Source organism: Amphiura filiformis, chromosome 19, assembly GCF_039555335.1.
Source record: "Amphiura filiformis chromosome 19, Afil_fr2py, whole genome shotgun sequence".
NCBI classification, from domain to species: Eukaryota; Metazoa; Echinodermata; class Ophiuroidea; order Amphilepidida; family Amphiuridae; genus Amphiura; species Amphiura filiformis.
The window spans coordinates 5,810,632-5,817,433 of NC_092646.1; the positions used below are offsets into that span (position 1 = coordinate 5,810,632).

Here is a 6,802-nt window from a genome sequence, read left to right on the forward strand (position 1 = left end):
AGTTTTAAGTTATTTGACCTCAGATGACCCCTGGGTGACCCCGGATGACCCCCAAAAGACCGTCCAAAAATTTGGCTCTAAATGTTTACAGTACCCTCCAAGGTTCATGCCCATACGGCAGTTTTAAGTTATTTGACCTCAGATGACCCAGGCTGGGTGACCCCGGATGACCCCAAAATGACCCTCAAAAAATTTGGTTCTAAAATGTTTACAGTACCCCCAAGATTCATGCCCATACTGACGGTTTTTGCTAATTTGACCTCAGATGACCCCTAGATGACCTTGGGTGACCTTGACCCACTAACCAAACCTACTGGAATTTGAAGACCGCCAATGACCATCCCTCCACCAAATTGCATCACTTTACATCTTATCAGTTCCGAGATATTGCACCCGCAAGCTCGGACGGACGGACGGACGGACAGATGGACGGACAACCAGGAAACATAATACCTCCGGTGGAGGCATAAAAAACGACCAGCTATCTACAGTGACCCCCTCCGTTCACCAGGTCACTTGTGCCTGGCCGACGTTTCATCAGCGTTACCTCCTACATTTCAGCAGTTAATGCCTAGATATGCCCGACATAATAAAAACTACAAAATGTGGGACATTCAGGTGAGCATACTTTTCCTCATAACATTGCCAATTGTAGTGGGCCTGCAGACATGATTGACCCCTCATTTTTTAAGTTAAATGATTCTCTTTTTAATGAAAGCAATTTTAGGTGAATTTATTAAATTTCCATATTTTATGAACATGCCTAATAAAGCACTTCAGGATATGGGCTGTGGAATAATTAAAATATCTGAACTGCCCCCCCTCAGCCTGCCAAGAAAATCTTTGCCCCCCCCCCCCTTGCACATGCCAAATTTCTGGAATCCCAATTTGCAAGTCTTGTATAGCCTATGGTCTAGATAAATTTGCATATATTAACAGTGTTGCAATAATAAGTGCGTAGCAGTAGCAAAATGTTACACAATTTTTATTATTTGCTACACAATTTTGGAATGTGTAGCAATTTTGAACCATTCATAAGCATTCGCTCCCAAATTTGGTGAACATTTATGCTACACAAATATGCATATGAGTTTCGCGTACCATTTTCCTGAAGCCTTTTAGGGCATGATCACATCAGGCACTTTTGATATAGGGACGTGAGTCGACCCTACATGAAACCACTTCCCTGTGTAGTGTGAACACAAAGTAAGTGGATTCGACCCTACATCAACAATGTGGATCGAAACTACCTGGTTGAGGTAGTTTCAGCCCCTAGGAGGTGGGTTAAATTTCAGAATGTGAACGCGATAATGTGGAGTCGATCCAGATCGACTACACATAACGCTAATTCTACAAAATCCGGTGCCAATCCACTATAAAAATTGAAAAAATAAAAGTTGTTCAAAAATACCTGCTTTTTTGTTTATTAAGAGTAAATTTATGTATCACTACTTTCAGATGTAAAAAATTGCCAACACCACTTGCATATTTTTCTTTCAGGAAGTCATGATGCTTTTTAATACTAAGGGCGTGTTCACATTACACAATGTGGGTTCGTACCTAGGTAGTGAAGTGGTGTCGATCCACATCGAATCCACATTGAGTTCGCGTTCACACTAGCAAGCTAATCTACATCGAAAGTGGGTTATGACGTAAGTGGAGCGAATCCACATACCCGGATGTTACATGTAGAACGACTCACATGTAGTACCACGCAGCATAGATACCAAATTTCGTAAAGCCATCACCTCAGAAGCGATTTATAGACCTTTTTCTGATGATGTCACCTATCGATATTGGAGTCTGAGATGTAGACAAACAGCATGTGCGTTTCTCACGTGTTCACGGTGTAAAAATACCAAATACAGCGTATTTTCTCCTCTGTTTTGTCATATTTCACTTTAGCTTCCATAAAATAATTGTTTAAACGGGAACTGTATACTAGTTACCGGTACCTTTGTTCCAGTTTGTTTTGATGCCATAAAATACAAAAGATATATACGGAAAAACAGCGATGCTATTTAAAATTCAATCTTTATTTTGTTTCACAATTTTGTTTACTTTTTACACCGTGAAGAACTACACGCGTACTGCGAGCTGGCAATTCGCGCAGGACGTGGCGCAAAGTTGATCGCGCTACCGGCGCGGTAATTGCGCTTTGGGTGCGGATGACTCGAATGCTGGACCCCAATATCGATTGATTGGTGACGTCTTTGACGCTCACCATTTCGCCATTTCACGACCACAGCCACTTCGGTATATGTGGATCGACTCCACATTATCGTGTTCACATTACGAAATTTAACCCACCTCCTAGGGTCGAAACTACCTCAACCAGGTAGTTTCGATCCACATTGTTGATGTAGGGTCGAATCCACTTACTTTGTGTTCACACTACACTGGGAAGTGGTTTCGATGTAGGGTCGACTCCACGTCCCTACATCAAAAGTGCCTGATGTGATCACGCCCTAACAGTCAATGTAATGTGAGCTACGTTACTGACTACAAAATGGGCTGGTTTTACTCAATCCAAGGTCATAAAAAGCAATCTAAAGATCACTTGAGTGAAATGTAAAACAGATTTCACCATTTCATAGAAGTTTTGAAGATGCATAAATGAGTGTGTAACGTAGCTCACAGTAACGTAGTTCACTGGTTTTTAATGGTTTTAATGTGATTTGCGAACGTTAGAACGTTATATCGGTTAATTCTAATATATATGGGGTTCGACCACTGGAAGCTTTCACATATTATTAGGATCTAATACAAGTACGTGCATACTATAGAATCCTGGTAACGTAGCTCACCAATCTTAACATGGTCGGTCGAAATTTCAATGTTTACAACATTTCTATGCCAAAAATATGCTACAGCATCACGATTTGTACTGTGATTTTTAAAAACCTATGAGTGTTTTCTTTCAAAAACCGCAAATTACATTGATACCTCTCTCTGTTTTACTTCTTTCCAATAACATGTGTTAAAAAGGGGTAACGTAGATCACAGCGTTTTGGTGGAAAGTGCAATTCATTTTAGAATTACACAAAGATGTTTTAGTCACTGAAAAATAATGTTGATAAACAATATGATGGTGCGTTATCTAATTTAAAAAAAAAAACAAATATGTAAAGAAATCGCATTTACTCAAAGAAAATATTCAGGGTTAGATGTGACACTTGAGCAGTGGAAACGCATTTTTAGTGATTTTTGAGCCTTTGCAAGGGTTAATCAGGCTGAAGAAAGCATTTAAAGTATGGAAAACTATATATGTCCGTGTAGATCTCGTTGAGTTCTACCAGAAAAACAACATATTTGATGCCCTAAATGCTCGACAAAGTGTTTGTGGACCAAAGAACGGAAAAAAGGCTATTGGCACCGGATTTTGTAGAATGAGTGATATACCGGAAGTGGCCGTGGTCGTACGGGCCTAAATGGTGAACGTCAATGGAACAAAACGAACTGTATTCACTGGGAATTGACTTCATGACATTTACATGCTAAAAAATATTTCAGTCCACAGCATGGTCAACATAAGCTTACATAAATTACTTGTTTTATGATCAGACAGGCCGTGTTACGGGCAATCCCAAATAAATGGCTTATGGTTCTGTATATTCGGCGTTTTAGCCACCACAATGTTACCGCTAGTCACTTCTCTGGGACTAGTATCAGGAATAATAGACAAAGGGATAGGCATCCTAGACTGCTGCCCTCTGTTGAAATATGTATCCTAGGTCTAGACAATAGGCGGATTAGCGGCCATTTTGTCTTCGACATGATTTTATTCACATGTCCTTATACTTTTGTACACAAATATATAAGTTAACAGGTTTACAATAATTAAAATTATATTTTGAATATGCAATATATTCTGTAGTAAATCGATCAAACGACGGTGATTGTTCAGGTATTAAATGCTTGATAAAATTAAACTGTCTGACCAGCTAGTATTCTCCTCCGCCGTCAGTGTGATTCCAGACACTCCACGACGTACCGTGTTGCGAAGGTGGAGGAGACTAAAAGCTGTATTGACAAACACGCATGCGTTACAAAATATGTAGCCAAGGTCGAACAATAGCGTGACGTAGTTTCCGGCATCGTTCCTATATGCACTTTCACCCTCCTGCTGATCCATCATGTCCAATGTGACTTTTAGTCCTCTTCAGATTTGTAGCAAGCCCCGCATCAATGGCAGGTTTGATATACGTTTGACAAATTGCGTTAGTCAAATTATCCACGTCAACTCTATCACAATCAAAATTGTCGATTACTGTAGCTAAATGTTCAATTTCAGAATTATTAAAATTATCCTTGTACTTAACTGACATTGACCTATCCCAGCCTAGTATCAGGAGGGTGAAAGTGCATAGGAACAATGCCGGAAACTACGTCACTCTATTGTTCAACTTAAACTACATCATTTTTAACGCATGTGTGTTCGTTAATACAGCTTTAGTCTCCTCCACCTTCTCAACATGGTACATGGAATGTCTGGAATCACACTGACAGCGGAGGAGAGCTGGAGACAGTTTAATTTTATCAAGCATATACATCCTAAACAATCACCGTCATTTGATCGATTTACTACAGAATATAATTGATTATTCAAAATATAATTTTAATATTGTAAACATGTTAACTTTATACATATTTGTGTACTAAAGTATAAGGACACGTGAATAAAATCATGTCAAGACAAAATGGCCGCTTAATCCGCTCATTGTCTAGACTTAAACTACATCTTCCGGTTTGTTACGTAATACTAAGATGCCCATCCTTTGTATCGATCCCTGCTAGTATCCTGCGTGGTCGCGGCGCTTTACTTCCGGGTCGTAAACATCCAGGTATGGTCGCATGTCACAAATAGGTCACCCAAAAATGGAGCAGCCGTACCATGAAAACACTTTTGTCACACTTCAAGTCAGGTCTATTCTAAAAGTATAATACCTATTGTAGAAAGTTTGGTGTCATTTTGTAGATAATTATGTTCTTTTTCAAATACAAAAACTCCCAAGTCAATTGAACAACAACTTTGAGATTTATACCTCAATATGTAAAGATGTGTCAATGGAGCAGCCGGGTCGGGGAGCCGGGTCGGGGGAGCCCCATAGGATTGTACACAAAATTCTGAAAATATGACAAACTTCAAACCTTTGTATCTTAAAAAGTACAACTAGCATGGACCTCAAATTGCACATATATCATCCTGGATTGTAGATCTACTTCATAGTAGATCAACTGTAACAAAAGATGTAACTAATTAATTACCTAATTAAATGCTAATTAAGACAGTTTTCCCTATATGTTACTGTGCAAAATGTGCATATTATGCTCCGACATTTCTAAATGGACTATCTCTTGCCCGAGTCACCCTGCTTATTCAAAAGTACACCTATTTTTATGGAAATTTGATGAGGAATTCAATTATGCTATTAGTTTTAGTGCCAGAAATGGAAGAAAAAAGTTTTGATTGATAAATGTCATAAAAATCGACAAATTATTTTACAATTTTTGACCACCCTGTATGTTTAACGCAAGGGATACCAAACTTTTTCTTCCTAATTTGTTTGAAGGACCCATGCAATGTCTTTCTGAATCCATATTTATTTTGAGCTACATAGCTTTCAGAAAAGGAAAATTTGGGGTTCGCCATGACAAGAAAAATGTTAATTTTGTTGTTGTCCCACCCTGTATATTTCTTACCCACCCTGTATTATGACGTTATACTTTGTTGATTTGGCATCCTTGTAATATAAGCTTTCCAGAAATATATACTTATAATGGTCTAAAATGTATTCATTAAAAGTTGTGTTGAATTGAATTAAAATTGGTGATATTTTACTCATTTTACATCATGTTACACAAAAGATGACCAATTCATGACATGCGACCGTATGTGGATTCGCTCCACTTACGTCATAACCGACTTTCGATGCAGATTAGCTTGGTAGTGTGAACGCGAACTCAATGTGGATTCGATGTGGATTGACACCACTTCACTAATCACTACCTAGGTACGAACCCACATTGTGTATTATGTGAACACGCCCTTAGGGTCAAAACTACTGTATTGTGTCACTGTAGTCTTATGTTACAAATCGTTTACATACTCATAGAACTCAAAAAACTAAAAATGTTGTAAGTTGCTAAAAATAACATGCAGACAGTGTTCGAAATAAGTGCTTATCCTCTTGTCCTCTTGTCCAAAAATCACTGGGGACAACCATATTGAGCTATGTACTTTATATCCCCTGGACAACCACTATTTGGATTCTTTGTACTCAAAAACATGACATTTATATTTGGGGGACAACCAAAATATTTTTAATTTTGAATTTTCAGAATTCATGCTTTAGTTGTCCTCGGGACAACCTCCATATTTTCCTTATTTCGGACACTGCATGCAGATGTGATTTTCTTAAATTTAATCATGGCCGTACAAATACTGGTAACATGTGTTTCAGTAACGGATGTTTCAGTTAATTTCTAAAACTTCCACATCTGTCATGTTTGTCTGTTAATATCATTGGTTATAAAATAATGATAGCAGTGGCAGTGCAACAAAATTATTTCACTTACTAATACTTGCCTTGACTCGAGTTGCTGAATTTTCAGTGCAGTAGTTCTAGTCCTTGCCCATAATATACATATCTTACTTGTCTCCAATGGGCTATAATTTTTGAGAAAAATGCAAAAATAGGCACAACATTGGGCAGGGGTGTTACTGTAGTAAACTCCTAGACGCACAGACTCAGTGGTCTAGATGGTACACCGTATACTTAAGCCCCCGCATAATTTCCTG

At 38.4% G+C, this 6,802-nt stretch overlaps 1 protein-coding gene across 1 annotated transcript in view; it reads right to left on the minus strand.

Moving 5' to 3' along the window:
* LOC140141697 (uncharacterized) overlaps nucleotides 1-6,776 on the minus strand; it is a 30,952-nt gene extending 24,176 nt beyond the window's left edge. The window contains exon 1 of the mRNA XM_072163609.1: nucleotides 6,586-6,776. The gene's annotated coding sequence lies outside the window, so the exon portion shown is untranslated. The remainder of the gene's footprint in view (nucleotides 1-6,585) is intronic.
* Nucleotides 6,777-6,802: the final 26 nt, after the last annotated feature.